This window comes from Microtus oregoni, unplaced genomic scaffold, assembly GCF_018167655.1.
Source record: "Microtus oregoni isolate MIOR12 unplaced genomic scaffold, Mior012 000068F_ref0000429, whole genome shotgun sequence".
NCBI classification, from domain to species: Eukaryota; Metazoa; Chordata; class Mammalia; order Rodentia; family Cricetidae; genus Microtus; species Microtus oregoni.
The window spans coordinates 826,205-844,564 of record NW_024543975.1 but is presented as its reverse complement, the minus strand read 5'-3'; the positions used below and the strand labels follow the sequence as shown (position 1 = coordinate 844,564).

The window sequence follows — 18,360 nt, the reverse complement described above, 5'->3', positions numbered from 1 at the left end:
TGTATAGTGAAGACCTGCTGAGACATGTAGCCCTGTGAATGGAGCAACTGTAGGACTTCCCGGGGAGACAGCCACTGCTAGACAAGCCAGAGTGTAAGCCACTCGGTAAATACCATATCCAGACGACCAGTTCTAGGTCACTAAAGAACTCTGACCATCTATCCTATATCTAGATCTAGATTTAGATCTATATCTAGATCTGTATCTATAATATAGATAGATATCTATATCTATCTAAAGATAGATAGATAGATAGATAGATAGATAGATAGATAGAGATATATAGTGACTTTCTCAATCACTCTCCACCTTACTTTTTGAGGGAGGGTCTCTCACTGAAGCTGGAGGAGGTCAAATCAGCTAGACTGGCTGTGGCCAGGTAGCGCCATGGTTCTGCCTATCTCTGTCCCTCTGGAACTGTGGCTACAGAACATGACAAAACATTCACTTTTTAACACAGATGCTGATGCTTGTGCCTATGTGGCAACCATTGCACCTACTGAGCCATCTCCTCAGTTCCTGTTTTTATTTTTAAAACATAATTTTGCTGGATATAAAATCCTAGGTGAATAGGTTTGGTTTGTGACAGCATTAAAGCTACTTTTCAACTGGGCCTGCTGGCACACACCTGTATTTCCAGCACTCAGGAGGCTGAGGCAGGGGAATTGCAAGTTCCAGGCCAGACTTTACTACATAAAGATCCTGTCTCACAAACATAAAAGCAAATAAAATCAGGCAAGTTCAATAGTAAAGTGCTCAATTAACAAGTTCAAGACAGGGTCAATTCTCTGTCTCCCTCCTCCCCTCAAAGCCACTTTCCATTGCTTATTGATTTTCAGTTTCCAACTATCAAACAGATGTATGGCTTTTAAAATATATTAAAGATGCAGCTATTTATCATTGCTTTAAAATTCAATGTTAGTATAGCATGCCTCACCATGGATTTCTCTGAGCCAATATGGTAGGCTCCTCCCTTCTAGGATCCCAACTAGACTGAAACTGGCTAATGTCAAAACTAGGAGGCTGGTGCTCCACTGCACACCTCCCCGGGTTCTTCCCTGTCAGAGCTGTTTCCCTCATCTTTCTTCACCCTTACTGAGCACCCCCTTTTCCTCAAGTTGAATCTACTATTCACCTGTCATATTCTCAGTTCCAAGATTTTAATTTTTATGTCTAGAATTGTCATTTTGTTGTTTAGTAAAGTTGCCCTGCATAATCCTGAAATATCACTTCTGCACACAGTCCACCTATTTTTGTCCTATAAATCCCCTCGTAAATATTCATCCACATGAATGGTTTCATGTCTGCTCCCATTATCTGCATTTGCTTTCGGTCATGAGTCACATGTTCCCAGCTAGCTTCTAACATATCTCCCGTCTCCTTTCATTATATTTTTGAGAGCTTTTATAAAAAACAATGCGGTGGAAATAATACAATTTCCCCTTTATTTTGTGCTTTGTTTGCTCCAGAGTCTGACCCTCCCACTGCCTGGTGAGTGGACTCACCTCACGTGGAATTCAGTGGGGCTGAGAGTCAGAGTTACCTGTAATCAGCTCCTCAGGACAGCCTGTCTTTGCTTGTCAGTATTGAGCTGCGGTTTCAGGAAGGTTTTATTATTACCTAAGTTCCTCTGCGAATCTGTGTGACTACTCCAGCCTTCTCTATTTCCACCCCTTTCCTCCAATCCTGCCTTCTAGGAAGCTTTAGGTGGGGTGGGTAGGAAGTTGAGTGTCGGAATACCACCTCCTCCTGCGTCAGAGTGGCTCCGTGCTGTTGGCTTCGTTGACTTCCTGTATTCCAAACTCTAATTTGCCCCGCCTGCCACCTGCCGGAACTCTACTCCAAGGCTAAAGTGAGTTCTGGCTGACCTTGCAGAGGCAGTCCTTCCTTGGACCAGGCTCTGCTCCAGTTTCGGCTTCCTTCTAGAACTCAGTTCCCTGGAGAATTTTGATTCAACTGTTTTTGACTAGCACATTAAAGCCTAGTTTGGAGCAGGCTAGATGAGTCAGTGGGAGAGGGTGCCGGCCATCACCCTGACCATTTGAGTTCTATCCCTGGAAGCCACAGTTTAGAAGGAGAGCTCCAACTCCCACAGAGTATCCTCTGGCCTTACAGTGTGCACCTGGCATAAAATGAAAGCCTGGTTTTTCGAATAGTTCTGGTTTATGTTGTTATCTCTTGTGCCTCTCTCTACGTCACCACCAGGAATGCAAGTCTCTGTAGAGTTAAATGCTACTGTCAGAGGACGATTATTAATAAGGTAATCACAGAAGACTATACTTACAATACAGATTAGTGCTTTGACACAGAGGCACTGTTCTCTTGGAGTCTTTTCTGGCAACTGACGGCATCAGCTACCTCCCTCATTACTGTTGTGAAAATGCCTGAGAAAAGCAGCTTCAAGAAGGGAGGGTTTATCTTGACTCGCAGTTCAAGGATGCGGTTTGTCATTGTTGGAGAAGTCCTGGTAGCTGGGATGTGAAGTGGCAGGGTCACATTGTCTCTGTGGCCAGGAAGCAGAGAGAGGCACGTCTTCTTCTTATTCAGTCTGGAACCCAGCCCATGGGATACAGCCCACTTCCCATCCAAGTAAATCTCTGGTATCATCTTAAAGGTCTCCAGGCACGAAGGGAGGCAAAGTGAACCTGTGGTGCAGCACCAGCTCCCCTCCAGGTCCAGTAGCTGGAGACCTTGGTCTCTAGATGTGAGAGTAGCCAAGCATCCTCTCAGAAACAAATGGACCAAGAGGACAGAGCTAAGGATTCTACATGCTTACCTGCTCTTGGCTCTGACTTTTCATAAAGTGAGGATGGGGAAGGACCCTAGGGGCTCAAATATGAAGTCCTAGAAGAAACAGAACTAGAAAGGTAGACAGGACACACTTTTGATAGTCATATGGTCATAATTACCCAAACTCTACAAGAAAAGGTCATATAGACAAAGATTCCATGGAAAAAGATGGGGAATTTGGGAAGGAAATATCAATAAAACAATTGAGGAGACCTCCTCAAGTGAAAACCGTGCATCTTGAGGTTGAGAGGACCCTAAGGAGGTTCAGCACGGAGAGAAAGTCAGTTCCCACCACAGTGTCAGTGGAGGTCCGAGCGACTGAAAGCCTGAAGTAAAGGTAGCCTCGGGCAAGCTCTGGCTTCTCAGCAGCCCTGTGAGCAATGTGATTGGCAAAAAGTTTCCCTAGACATTCAAAATATTATTTGCCTCCAGCTACCTTTTATCCCCCCCCCCCCCAGAAAACTACTGGAGAATGCACTCCTAAACGAGAGAGTGAACCAAAAAAGGAAGATATGGATCAAGGAAACAGGACATGCTGCTAGGGTCCTCACACAACGAGGCCATCTGCCTGCAAGTCCAAGCTGGCCCAAGAAGGTGTCTTGAGTTGATGAACTGGAGAAAGGCCAGTGTGTACAAGAGTGCCAAGAACAGGTCAGGCAAACTGGAGAAGTCGGAGGTTAGGAACGAGTGGTTCACAAGCAGAGAACTAAACAGATGAAATAAAATATACGACAGTCATAACACCAAATGCTAACATCTCAGCCAAACTGTGGAAATAATGCTCAGAGAGGACACAGGAAAGGAAACCGGAGAGCAGAGAAGGGGAGGGCCAGACTGTGAACTGCAGATGTGCTATGCAGTGGAAAGGTGTCACCATCAGAGCAGGAGTGGCAAGGAGCTGCGTAGACGGTGAAAGGCGGTAAAGACAGATGTAGAAGGTGAGGGCTGGAGACGGGATCACTCCAAGTCAGCTCGGGAGAGATGATAAAAACTGAAAATAAGAAACAGTATTGCAAGAGCGTGTGTAATCTAACCTGAGGAAACGAGAGTGGAACTTGCATCTGATGCTTTGGAGGGCAGATCGCCAGATCCCAAAGGGTCGCTAAGGTATCTGTGTGGGCCAGGGGAGTAAGGGTATTTCTGTAGGAATTTTCTGGATTATTTTTGCAACTGTTTTAAGTTTTAAACCATCTCCAATCTAAGTGTTACATACCAGCCTGTTGTGTTGCTCACAGGTAGAGCACTTGCCCAGCAGGAGGCGCTAGGGTGGAGCTTCGGCATTGCTCAAATGTATTCGTGACTTTCAGGGGTCAGGGAGATAGATGGCTCAGCATAAGCATGAGGACCTAAATCCGAATTCCATCATTTGTGTAAAAAGCTGGGTACCCGACAAGAATCGCAGTGGCGATAGGAGTCACACTAAAGCGCAATCACGTCTATTATGTCCTATAACAGAGGGGCCGTCATGGCCATGAAGGGAAAGAACTGTGTGGCCATCGCCGCGGACAGGCGTTTCGGGATCCAGGCCCAGATGGTGACCACAGACTCCCAGAAGATCTTTCCTATGGGTGACAGGCTGTACATAGGCTTGGCTGGGCTGGCCACCAACGTCCAGACCTCAAGTTCCGACTGAACCTGTATGAGCTGAAGGAAGGTCGGCAGATCAAGCCCTACACCCTCATGAGCATGGTGGCCAACCTCTTGTATGAGAAACGGTTTGGTCCCTACTCCACAGAGCCTGTCATTGCCAGGTTGGACCCGAAGACCTTTAAGCCCTTCACCTGCTCCCTAGACCTCATTGGCTGCCCCATGGTAACTGACGACTTTGTAGTCAGTGGTACCTGCTCCGAACAGATGTATGGGATGTGCGAGTCTCTCTGGGAGCCCAACATGGATCCAGAACACGTGTTTGAGACCATTTCCCAAGCCATGCTGAATGCCGTGGACGGGGATGCTGTCTCGGGCATGGGTGTCATTGTCCACATCATTGAAAAGGACAAGATCACCACCAGGACACTGAAGGCCCGGATGGACTAACCCTGAGCTCTGGTACCAGTTTCCTTTTGTTATATTATTTTTTTTAAATAAAATTGCTTTTCTTTCAAAAAAAAAAAAGCTGGGTACCCACAATCCCAATACTATAGAAGCAGAGACAGGAGGATGGCTGTGATTTACTGGCTATCAGCCTTGTTCCAAGTTCAGGGAATAATAGATATTGTTATATGATTTGGTAGAGGAGGACCCCTCCCCCACTCTGGAATCTACATGTGAGCATGGGGAGCAGACACTGTATACACACACACACACACACACACACACTCGAAAAATATGTAAATAACACAACAAACAACCATAGTAAAAGAAAGAATGTACTGTCCCAAAGCCACACCTTGCACAGGAAGAACTATAATGGCCAGGACCCCGGTGGAAAGCTGGGACCTCCTGGGACAGCTAATACAGCCCTCAGCTGATCTTTAGTAGGAATCTCAGTCAAGAGCAAAACGTAAGCTGGCCTGGGCCGTCCTGCCCTGTGAGCCGCTGAGAAGGCCCAGGCTGCTGTCCCTCAGAGATGGCTGTCTCCAGAGTTAAGGGAACAGCTGTCCAGGCAGAGCTGTCTTTCCCCAGACTTTTAGCAGATCTGTGGCAGAGAAAATAAAAATTAAACCATAAACACACCACAGATGCTGGCCTCTTAAAGGGAAATAAACGCCTGCCAATCACTGCCAGCAGAGGAAGCCAGCCTTCATCAAGCCATGGCAGAGCCACATCTGGGCAGAGCCCAACCCATTCTGTTGGCAGCCACCCCAGAGGGCTGCAGGGCTTGTCAGCTCCCAGCTTGGGCCTTGCCATCAGGAGGAAGAGCAGACGCACACTAGGGTCCCCAAGCTGAGCTGAGCCTGCCAGATCTTCCCAGTCGGTTGAGTGCAGCAGGTGAGCAAATGTGGGCCAGAAGAGAGAGAAAACGGTGAATTCAGAGTCACATTAATCTGAGCTTAAATCCTAAAGCGACCTGACTCCCAGACTGACTTGAAACTGCGGCTTGGAGCAGGCAAGAGCCTTGTATTTCCCAGGACTCATTGTCTTCAGCTGAGTTCAGTCTGTGGGTCAAAGCCAAATCCCAGCAGGGTGTGGTATCCTACACCTTTAATTCTAGTATGCAGAAGGTAGAAACAGGAGGATCTCCAAATTCAAGCTGATCTACCAAGCATGTTCCAGGTCAACCAAAGCTACAAAGAGAAACCCTGTCTCAGAAAACAAAATAAAAACAAAAAAAGAAAGAAAAAGGAAGTAAAAAGAAAGAAAGAGGTGGGGAGGAAAGAAGGAAGGAAGGAAAAAAGGAAGTTTGGTTAAAAACAAAACCCTGGCCCTTTTGCATTTTATGTAGAATGATTGCCTCAGATGCCACAGCTGATAGGGACCAGCCGGGATGCAAATACTTTGGTGTGAGCTACTTGGCCAATGTGGTATGGCTCTCCAGCGCATGAGGACATGATGGGAGAGGGCCTTCAGAGCCCTGCAGAAGGCGGTGAAAGAGGAGAAAGGGGGTGGCCTGCTCCTGGCTCGGAGGACACCTTGACTAAGCAGACACAGAGCCTGCAGCTGCAGGAAGCCATCCAGCCACAGAGTCATCCCTGGGAGCCTTTCTTCATGGCAGGACACCAAACTTCTCTCAGAGCTAAAACTTCCAGGAAGGGCTTTAGAAGGGGCTTCTGAGCTTGGATGTCTGTGAAGAGCATTCCGATTTATGTAGGTCCCAGCAGTGTAAGGAAGGGGAGAGAACAGAGCCTTTTAGCTGGAGATCCCAGGCCTGACTTTCTGACCCAGTGAAGCCTGGTGGGCAGCTGGGGAGACAATGCATTTCATAGAGGGCTTGCCTACTGTGGAAGCCCTGGGTTCCAGCTCTAGCATAGCACAAACTGGTTGCCGCAGCACACTTCTTTAATGTCAGCGGTTGGACAGGGACAGCGGGAGGATCAAGGTTTCAAGGCCATCACCCACTGCCTGGGTAGTCCGAGTCCTAGTGGTTTTCTTTGAAGCCTCTCCAGTTCTTTTCAGCCTGATGTTTGATGGACCCCAGGAGAAAGGGGCTTTTGTGAGTGGCTATTGTGATCCCTTAGTGAGCACTCTCTGCCGCTTCAAATCCCTTATAATCCAGATACGTGTGTCCTGTAAAGTGGTGACCTATTGTCGGACTGGGACTGGATCAATCCTACTTATCTGGAGAGGGATGACCAAGTTCAGTCTCAAGGGGAATTGACAACAGGTCTGAAATTCTCCCCCAGAGGAAGGAGATTCAGAGTGGGCAGTGAGGTCGCTAATATGCGCTTTGTGGGAAGGAAGATGTCTCTGAGAGAAGGAATGCAAGGATGGAGTTGCTTGGCTCTGGGGCCTGGGATTGTTGTCACATCATCTGTGCCTGCACTCAGGACTGCATTGTTCCTCTCTCGCTGCAGTCAACACCCTAGCCCAGCTTACAGAAGACAGCTTTTTTGTTTGTTTGTTTTATGGTTCCAGAGAATTAAAGTCCATAATGGCAGGGCAGAGGCAGCAAGCAGCAACTTGCATCTTGTACCACTCTGAGGGAGAGAGAGAGAGAGAGAGAGAGAGAGAGAGAGAGAGAGAGAGAGAACGTGCGCGCACTGGGAATGGGAGAGGTTTTGAAACCTCCAAGTCCAATGCTGAACCTCCTCGACTTCCACAAACTGGGGAGCAAGTATTCAAAGGCAAGAGCCTGTAGGGGACATTTTTCATTCAAACCTCTACAAGGACCCAGTAGGCTCAGCCCTTGGCCCAGACAAAGTCAATGAGCCCAACCCGAAGGGAAAAATGAAGAAGGAAGGTTGATTGCATGAAACAAGGGTGGTTCCCAGAGTGGAGGGACAAGGGGCTCCTCCCTGGAAGAGCCCTCTTACTTCTCCTGGAGTCACACAGAATCTACAGCTGTATGTGGGGCTCAGGACGAGAGTACACTTCTTCATACATGCCATGCCCCAAGACTGCTTACACTAGGTCACCTAGAAGTGGGGAACTCTGTTTGGTTTAGGCTGGTTTAATCTGGTTCCTTGTGGTCTTCCTCCAGTGTCTTATTTAAAGCATGGGTATGGGAGCAGGAGAACTGGCCCCACCCCTTGCTGCTATCTGCCTAGAGTGAGCCAGCAGCGGCGGTGCTGGAGAACCCATGGGGTGGGGGGTGGGGGGGAGAGCTGGCAGGCTGACCAAGCCAGCAACCACTGGGCCCAGAAACAGGGCTATGAACTGGCACATCCCAACATCCGCCCCATCTAAGGTCTACTGGAGCATGTGAAGGGGCCAGACTTTCAGATCCAAAGCTGAAGGCCTCCATGACACAGGAAAACAACAGGATATCCAAGAGGAGTCCCAGTGAGGGCCCAGCATTGATAGTAGCAGAAACCAGAGGTCTCAAACTAGACCAATGACTCATTGCAACGAACACTTGCAAGTAAAGACCCTTGGCTATTTTAAACCACTGAATTTTGGTACTTTGTTTCAGAGTGGTAGATTACAGGTAACTGTCACCTGTCTGCCAGCACCTGAGCCATACTTTTCTTATTCTAATTGCTTCCTGACCCCTGGGAAATACTAAGATCATGAAGCTGTGCTAGACACACCTGAGACAATCTAGAGTCCTATGCCAGCTGCTCCGTCCTCTCAGTCTTTCAGCCTCTCTGGACACCATCTTACCCCATCAGTAAGAGAGCTAATAAGAACACTTGGTGCTGTAGGAGCCAGCCATGATAAGCTAAACAGAAACAGAGCACCCAAAGAAGTTCTTTACTTCCAACCATTATCACCTGCCAGAGTAAGACACAGCCATCGATAAGTTTAATGGAGGCCTAAGTCTCAGTAGTTTACCCTGGCTGTAGGAAGAACCACAAACTGAGATTACTAAGCACCACTCAAGAACAGACCATCCAATGGAAATGCCTAGCATTCCAACCGTTATAGATAGGACCACCTGCCAGCACACTCACCAGGACACCCCTAGGCAAATGTCAGCCAATCAGGGGTCCTGGACCTCAGAAACCCTGCATCCTACCTTTACTACTTTAAAACCTAGCTCTAACTGCGCTCGGGGCTCTCCGTTTATTCCAATATGTTGGACATGCAGAGAGACCGAGTTTGTAAACTTGCATAAAATAAAGGCTCCTTGCTTTTACATACAGGATTCGGTTCCCTTGTTGGCTTTTTGTGGGACTTCGCGGATTTGGGCATAACAGTGCTCTTATCCTGAGCTTGAAGTAAAAAGCTGTTCCTGATGCATTGTTTCATGCTCAGTGGATGTATTAAAGCCATTGTGATCTGTTGAGTGAATACTCCATATGAACCTGGTTATATAATAAGGGGACTGAACAAGACACACAGGGATTACCTGCATAGGGCTTGTATTTCAGAGAAGACAATGTGGGAAAACCAGGTAAAGGCAGAGAGAAGCCTGTGCCACAGAGCATAATGTGACAGAGATATGGGACAACTCTATATATAGAACACACATATATATATTTGAGATTTATTAGAATGACTTACAGGCTGTGGTCCAGCTAATCCAATAATAACTGGCTATGAATGGAAGGTCCAAGAATCTAGTCCGTGAGGCTGGATGTCTCAGCTAGTCTTCATCATGTACGAGTATTCCAAAGGAGTAGGATCTAATGCTAGCAAAAGAATGGATTTGCTAGCTAGGCAGGAGCAAGCAGGCAGAGTGAACTTCCTTCTTCCGTATCCTTATGTAAGCTTCTAGCAGATGGCGCGGCTCAGATTAGAGGTGGGTCTTCCCACCCCATGGATCTGGATTAGAACTGGATCTTTTCTCTTCAGTTAAGCAACAATCCCTTGCAGGTATGTTTCTTCATTTTTTTGGGTTTTAGTTAGTTCCAGATGTAGTCAAAGTAACAACGGAGAATCGCCATCACAGAGGGCAATGGATGACTAGAAGCAGCCACTCTTAGAAAGAGCAGGAATCTAAGAAGTGAGACTGCAAAGTTCCTGGGGTGGAGCTCAGGAACTCAGAGGAACTAGTGCTACTGATGGACAGTGGAGAGAGAAGAGTGGGAGGAGCCGACCATGACGGTCTGATGGATGGCTGCAGGGTTACTCCTGCAACCGTTCTGCGTTCTCATACCTCCGACTCACACTTGGGGACACTCCCCTCAGGCATGTGGTGGGCCTCCCTTCCCTTCTTCTTCCTCTCACCTAGGGCCCCAGCTTTTTGGGAAGACATCCAAACAGTGGCCCCGTAGCTCTTCCCTAAGGCTCCCTCCATACAGGGAGCCCAGCAGGCCAGATGGCCTAGGGCCAGGCCTCACTGTGTACAGACCCACGTCAAGCCAAACCACAGGATGCAGCTGGCCACCTTAGGCGCTGCAGCAGGAAGGGTCACCTGGCTGACTGCCATGGACAAATAAGCTGTTCCAAATACATTCTTAGTGAGACCAAGCCAGCAGCTTGGACATCTGTCCAGTGGACAAAGGCTGTGTGGCCTAGAACCAAGGCCCACAGCTCACTAACAGTCAATGATCCAGGCATGGAAAGTGGAACCTACTTGGAAAACCTGCAGTTTTCACACATGAGCACACAGGAACACACATGTCTAAACACAAATCCTGAACATCACACACATGCCCTCTATGCTTACAATGGACTCAGACACCACACACACACACACACACACACACACACACACACACACTCACAAACACACAGAGGTGTATGCACCAACCAGTCAGCAGGACAGATATGCTGTCCCCTGAGGCCGAGCCACTAAGTACAAAGACACAGGCACAAACCTGCGTCCCTGATGTTCCTGTTCTAGCCTCCTAGATAATTGTGCCAGAAAACAGAAACACCTGCGCCCACCAGGCCCACACCATACTAGAGCAGTAATTAAGCCCTGGCAGGAGGTACAATTCTCCTGGCAGCCTGCTGTTTCTCCCTGCCAGTCGGCCACCCGCCTCATGGTCTTTGAGATGGGCCCCAAGGGCACAACTGGCCCATCTCGGGCAATCTCCTCTCACAGTGGTCACCGTAATGATTTCCTGCCTCTCTCGCCCCAGGACCCAGTGACCTGCCCGTGAGACTGGCCACTGCCTCAGGAGTAATCTTGTGGATTTTCTAGTCTCTGGCTCAAGGATATTTGGGCACAAGGGAGGGCTGCCCTCCACCTGAGCCGGGGACCAGAGGAAGCTGCAGTTTCCTATTCTTGCCCTCCTGGGGCTTCGGTCCTTGGCCACTTATGCAAACCACCTTTCTCCCACCCCAGGCTCCCAGCTGCTTTCCTCACACACCAAGCCTATGCCTGCCCCAGGACCTTGGCACCGGCTCTACTCTCTGAACCCCACTGTCATCAATTCCTGCCACGTACCTGAATCTTAAAATATCACCTCCTCAGGAAGCTACAGCCTGCTTTCTTAGCTACCTCTCTAACTAATCTAATTCAGTGACTCTCGGGCCTGGCTACTTAATATTATTAAAAACTATCCTTGGATGCCAGGTCTCCTGTAGACCAATGAGGGATCCAGATGTGGGCATTGAATAAGACCCCCATGTGGTGCCAAAATGCAGTGAGGACTGAGAACTCTTGGCCTGGAGTCTTCAAAAGTGCAGAGATGAAACTCTGCCGTCCTTATTCCTCGCTTCTGCTGCTGCTGCTGCTGCTGCTGCTGCTGCTGGTGGAGGTGGTGGTGGTGGAGGTGGTGGAGGTGGTGGTGGTGGAGGTGGTGGAGGTGGTGGAGGTGGTGGTGGTGGAGGTGGTGGTGGTGGAGGTGGTGGTGGTGGAGGTGGTGGAGGTGGTGGAGGTGGTGGTGGTGGAGGTGGTGGTGGTGGAGGTGGTGGAGGTGGTGGTGGTGGAGGTGGTGGAGGTGGTGGAGGTGGTGGTGGTGGAGGTGGTGGTGGTGGAGGTGGTGGAGGTGGTGGAGGTGGTGGTGGTGGAGGTGGTGGTGGTGGAGGTGGTGGTGGTAGGGTGGTGGTGGTGGTGGTAAAGCTCTTATCCCAGGTCCAGCCTGCCATGGATGCTTTCCTTCAGTATCTCAGCACATACTCCAGTCACAAAGCTTACCAAACACTACTCCAGCGGAACCTGTTCCTTGGTTACAGTCCTCTCCCCCCCCCCCCCGTCTCTTACCTCTTATATATACACACACACACACATACACACACACAGAGACACCCCATAGCTCCGTGCACCCAATTACAGACCAAAAAAGGGAGGCCCAGAGAGGGGAAGTAACTTACCCAAAGCCATACAGCCACACCTGGGACTTTAACCAAAGCTACGTGGCTTTGGAGCCTGGCTCTCAAATGCTTGTTTTATGTAATCCTCACAACCCTACAAAGTCACCACTTTCAAGGTGAGTTCCTAGGGATCCCAGTCAGGAAACCTGACCAAGATCACCTTGAGGGAATTCAAACTCAGATCAGGCTGGTCTCAGTGGGTGAAAAGTTTGTTGCACAAGCCTGAGAAGTGGCCTTTAGATGCCCAGAGCCAATGTGAGCATGGGCACTCTGGTTTATCTCTGGGCTCAGCATTCCACAGTGAGGCAGCCTCTGAGTGAGCTTGGGCAAGCTAGCAAACACCAGAAACTGCCTCAAGCAAGATGGATGCCATGAGCAACTCCTGAGATTGTCCTCTGACCTCCACACCACCACTTTGGCTTAAAAAATATCCTGGGTCCTAGGGATTAAAGTTTGGTCCCCATGCTAACCCAGCAAATGTTTATTCACCTTGCTAAGCCTCCAGGCCACTCTTGAACTCCGTGGGGGCCCAGGCAAGCCTGGCTTGAACAATACTCTTGCTGTAGCTTCCAGAGTAGCTGAGCTCCGGGTCTGGTGCAGGTCCTGCTAGAAGTAGTCACTGACTGTAGAGCCTACCAGCTCAGACCCACATCACACCCCAGGCTCTGGTCCCTCAGCAGCTCAAAGATGGCTTCTCTGGACTGTAAAACCGGGGAGAATTAGTTACAAAGATGGGGGCGGGCATCTGTAAGATTTCCGTGAGGTTGCAGAAGGCTCAGAACAGCCAAAGCAATTTCCCACAGTTTTGATATGGGTACAAACGGCCCTCCCTGGCTGGTCAATAAAGGAAGAGAAAGGAGGCGAAGCCCCCATAAGAGATCCTTCTCACAAGAGTAGCTGAGTGGGATCCTGGCGCAGCAGTGACGTCATTCCTTCAGGGCCCACGGGATGTGTATGTATGTTTACGCCCGCTGAATTGCAGCATGGACACAGGCGGCGACATTTGGATGCCTCCAGCCTACACTTACCAAGAGGGATTCTGCGTTCAGCCTGCTCTCGCATGCCTGGAGACGGCCGTGCGTCAGAATCGTTGCTATTAGATGGTAATTGAGACGCTCTCTGGGGTCAGATCTGCACCAAGCAAGAAACAGTCCAGCGAAGGGCTGCGGAGGAAATGAAGAGGGGGGAATCAGGCGTGATGACGCCTTCAAGGGAGAAACTGGATTCTTAAGAGGAAGTGAGGGGGCCAATAAGGTTTGCATGAGCAAGGCAGGCCCCAATCTCCCAGGCATCCGGTGGGCAGAAAAGGCAGGGCAGGGCTACAGGCTCTGGATGAATCTGTCACGCTCTCTATATGTGTGTATAGTCATCACGACTTACAGTCGCCAAGGGGAAGAAGGCCTTTTTAATCTGGGGCCCAGTGTCTCTCTCAGGATTGTTGCGACCCCAGCAGCAGCTCCTTAACTCATGGCACATATCTTCCAGAATCTCCAAATGTGTAACGCGAGCTCCTGATGAGCTACACAGCACCCTCTCAAGTTGTCTCGGGGTGCAGGAAGACAGAGCAGCGAGGGAGGACACCATGGCGCTCCACTTTCTCCTGCTCTTCACTTTGAACCAGATTTCTGCTCTTTTGCCAGGCACGCGCTCCTTTCCACTCAGCTGGAATACTGTTGCTCTGGGGAAGCCTGGCATGCCTGCTCCCCCAGTTCTGGGTCATCCACAGGAAGCCTGGCATCCCTGCCCACCCCCAGTTCTGGGTCATCCCACAGGAAGCCTAGCCAGCACCCTTCCAGCTATCTTGTGTATCTGAGTTCCAAGGAACTCAACTATGAGTTCCCCAGCATCAGCTCAAGCAAAACCTCCTCAGATTAGGAACCAGCTAAGCAAGGCAAATGCTGCCCGACCCAGCCCATACCCAGGGATTTCCTTGGACAAGTACCGCAGTGAACTCTGAGGCACGCTCAAGTTTGGAAAGCAGTGTGGCCAGGGTAAGTCAAGTTCATGCTGTCCGATTCAGAACAAATGAGAATACAGAAAAACAACCACAGTAAGCGCAGCCAAGAAACTGTTGGTGTTTGGGACAGAGCCCAGTGCCTCACAAGTCAAGGCATATGATCTACACTGAGCTACATGCCCAGCCTTCTACTCCAAAGACACACCAGGGCTCTACAGGAAAAGTCTGCTCCCACGCTGTGGGGAAGGCTCAACCATAAAGAGCATGCCTAGCAGGCATGAAGTTCTGAGCTCCATCCCAGAACCCATGTAAGAAGGCCAGACATAGTGGCCTGTAACCCCAGTGCTGGGCTGAGAGAATCCAGCCAGCCAGCCAGCCAAGAGCCCTACTCAGCTGGAGAACCCCAGGCGCCTGCCTTCCTGAGTACTCAAGGCTCGGATACCTCTTGCTTCACTGGCTTTAGATCTTTGCATTGGCCTCTCTTGGACAGAAATTGTTTGCTCCCGTGGATCTTTGCAGATCAGCGCGCAGGCCTAGAAGGCCCTAGAATCATGAGGAGGTCCACCACTCCACAGTGAGTTCTTCATGAAAGTCCCCCAGTTCCTTGGCTCCGGCAACACCATCCAAATCAGGATTCCAACTTAGGTGTGCTCGGGTTTCAGTGGCTTATGTTGGGTTCATAGAGGTCGTGCAAAGATGGAGACAGACCACCAAAGTCTAATAAACCAGAAGCAAACTTCATTCCATGAAAAAAAATTAAAAACAATCTCCATGGGACACAAAAAGCTTATCAGCTAGCTGAGACCACAGCCAGAGATGGATTTTAAGGCTGTGGCAAAGGCCTGTTTTCCAAGTCCTCCTTTTATAGCAAGCATTAGGCAATAACAGGAACTTTTACAATCTTGAGGTGAAACTTAGACACAAATCACCCTTCTTTGAAATTCTCAGTAATAGGGTTTTTCAGTTAAACTAGTGTTTGTATTCACTCCACTGTTTCTCTGCCACCTGCTCACGGTGTTTACCGAAGCTCTGTGCCTCCCAGGTTTCGCATGGCAGGGAAGGATATGGGAAAATGTGCAACCTTCAAGTCAGAAGTCACATAATCCCATTATTTAAAAGTTAACTCAGCTCACATCAACGTGTGGTCATGAGTGGTGGCGGGGTTGTCTAAAAGCTGATCCTCGGTTTACAGAGCGACCCTAAGTTCACAAAGGGCCGCTCCAGCCTCACAAACAGAGCTCTGGGTTGTAAAGTGGAGTAACCCACTGTTAATAGTTAATCCTTAAGCTGCTGAGAAAGCTGCTGACAGTCTGCTCCCATTCTCCTAGGCTTACAACTTTGTATTTCTTTATTTCTACATTCTTATTTCTGGAACTTATATTTCTTTATTCTTATTCTTGGACTCTTCAGCTTATATGAGAAAACTTTATTTTTGACCTTTTTTAACTTACAAAAATTTAGAAACAAGTCTAGGAAAGATAGTTTAACAAATCCATGATGATCAAAGAAGCAGGCTGTGTCTACCTTGTTTTCTACCATCAAGGCTCACAGCTCATGGCTGAAAGTAGCTGCTGAGTTCCAGGCATCATGTTCACACCCGAGGGAGGGGATTCCCACTTCACACGACACTCCTGACAGTTGCACATTTTGATTGTTAACCCTAAACGTAGTCACACAGCTACACCTGTGGCATGCCAGCCTTGCCTTGCTTAGAGCACATTGTGTCCCCTCCGCCCTGTGCCTCTTCTCTCTTCCTTGCACTCTGGGTACCCGGGTACCTCCTACTTCTCCCACTGTGGGGCTCTGCTGCCAGTCACCCCTGAGAGCACTTAGCCCAGGGGAGCACTCCATTCTGAGATGAAATAACAGCTCTCTGGAGAACCTTCCTGATACACAGGCAGGGCCTCTCTGATGATCTTACAGACTTTGGGTGGTCTTTCTTCTGGCATCTGTTGCTATGGTAGCCTGCCACTAACTTGAGTTTTTCAGTATCTATCCACCCTCTCTGTTGTTGATGCTGGGCTCCCAGACACAGCACCACACCACCGGGCCAATCTAAAGCCCAGGGTATGTCTGTGGCAAGAGAGGATGCCTCTTCCTTCAGGGAATATTCAGTATGTGAGCAGCGAGTATCAGAGCCCGACTGCAGGAGAAGCAGTTCCTGGTCTCTGCGAGGAAAGGGCACATCCTGTCTCTGCTCTGCTTCCTGGGAACTGTGCTCTGAATCCCAGGCTGCAGCTGTTGGGACATTTTGCCTCACTGTGGGTCAAGAACCAACAGAGCATAGAGTAGAACTGATACCTCTGAACGTCTAAGTCAAAACAAGTCATTTTTAAAGCTATCTTCTGGGCACATGTGAATGACTGGGAAACAGAGGAAGCATGTCCTAGCGCTCTCTCTCTCTCTCTCTCTCTCTCTCTCTCTCTCTTTCTCCCCTTCTCTTTCTCTCGGTTTTGGTTTTCTCTGTGTAACAGCTCTGGTTGTCTGGGAACTTGCTTTGTGGACCAGGGTGGCCTTGAACTCACAGAGATCCTCTACTTCTGTCTCCAGAGTGCTGGGATGGATTAAAGGTGTGTGCCATCACCACTTAACTCCCAGTTCCCTCTTTGTCTGACAGGGCAGGAACTCTGTGTCCCTTAGCATCATACTGGAGATAGAAAATTCCACTCTCTCAAAGGCTCATGCTGTGGCTTTGGACTCTCCATGTGACATGTGACACCCAACCTTAGCTTCTTTGTCCTCACCTGATGCTGTCTGATCTACCTTCCCCTCTCTGTGTGTGTGTGTGTGTGTGTGTGTGTTGAACCCTACCCTACATGCTTCTCTCCTTGGGCCAATGGCTACAGTACCTGGGGTTTTGTTTTCCACTCAGAGATCAAAGGAGTAGAAACACTGGGCTCTGGGTCCACAGGCAAAACAAAACAAGACGGTGTGGAGTGGAGGCACTCTCATTAACCTCACAGTTGGCACCAGAGTTCTGTCACAGGAATGACACACTGTTTGGAAAAAATATTTTGACAAGTGCTGGGGAAGGAGGGAGAGCTTGTGAACTTGTGCCAAAGTCTCAGAACCCAGGAGGACGGTACTTTGGAGGAGGAGGCGCACAGCTGGTCTAAGAGCAATACTGATGTTTACTGATAACCTGTGCTGTTTAGGGACCATGTGAGGAGAACCTAACACCCCGCGGACAGTCAGTGTGCTTGATTACAGAAGAAACAAGCTAGACGACCACCTCTGGCAGCTAACACAGGGAAACCACTGGCAGGCAGGTGTGTGAGCGAGACCTAAGGCACCAGCTCCGGGAAGCCCAGAGACGGTCATTGCTTCAGCGTTTAATGTTTCTCGTTCTCTTGTGTCACTAAAACACAGGCTGACAAAGGCTGGGGATGCCGCAGCTGATAGAGCCCATCCGCAGCATTCGCAGAAGACCTGGTGTTGATTCCAGCACTGCATAACCACATGGGAAGGTGGAGATGGGAAGATCAAGAGTTCAAAGTCAGCCTTCGGTACACCATGAGTCTGAGGCCAGCCTGGGATATGTGAGACCATCTTTCAAAAAGGAAACCAAAATAAAACACAGCAAAAATTTAAAACATTAGGCTGACTTTCTCTTAAGTCAGCAACTGGAACAAAACGCTTTGCACTGTGTAATTCATAAGCAGCAGAAAGGTTTTTGTTGTTTTTGTTTTGTTTTGTTTTGTTTCTCCTAGTTCTGCAAGTTTAAAGTGCAAAATTACGGAGCCAGCAGCTCAGCGTCCACAACGGCACCTGTGACTGTGTCCCCACATAGTGCAAAGGTTGAGGGGTACGAGGTCAGGCTGAGTCCCTCAGACTTCGTGGTAAGATCCCTAATAAATACATAAAGTGCCCCAACTCTCCTCATGGGGGTTTGACTGAGAACAAAGAGCTATTAAATACTGTGGCCATGTTATTAAAACATAATCATACACTTGGAGCACTCGTTTTAACTATTTTACTTTTAAGTATGCTGTAGGGCTGTTAGGGCACTTTGACTCCTCGCTGACAGCTATGACACACTGCCCTGTGTCCCAGCTGCCAGAGGAAGGGGTTGAGCTAAATGGCTGCATACACACCGGCCTGACTGAATCAGGGGTTGTATGAACGCCAAGAGGAAGCTACCCTGCAACTCCAGCTGCCCCCTGCCAGTGCATAGTCTGACTCCAGGAGGCCCTGTCCTGGCTCTGGTTGTCCCAAATGGTTTGCACTGGGCTGATTGCCATGGTGAGCGCATGCCTCTATGAACTCTAGCTGCCAATGTCACCTAGACCAGACAGGGAGCAAGTCCCCTGCTGGCCCAGTGAATGGCCTCTGGCTGTTGAAAACACACTTTTATTTTTCACTTT

The 18,360-nt window shown here is 49.1% G+C and overlaps 1 pseudogene; it reads left to right on the top strand.

Annotated features, from left to right (window-relative positions):
- LOC121440538 overlaps positions 1–17,469 on the top strand; it is a 59,981-nt pseudogene extending 42,512 nt beyond the window's left edge.
- The last annotated feature ends 891 nt before the right edge of the window (positions 17,470–18,360 follow it).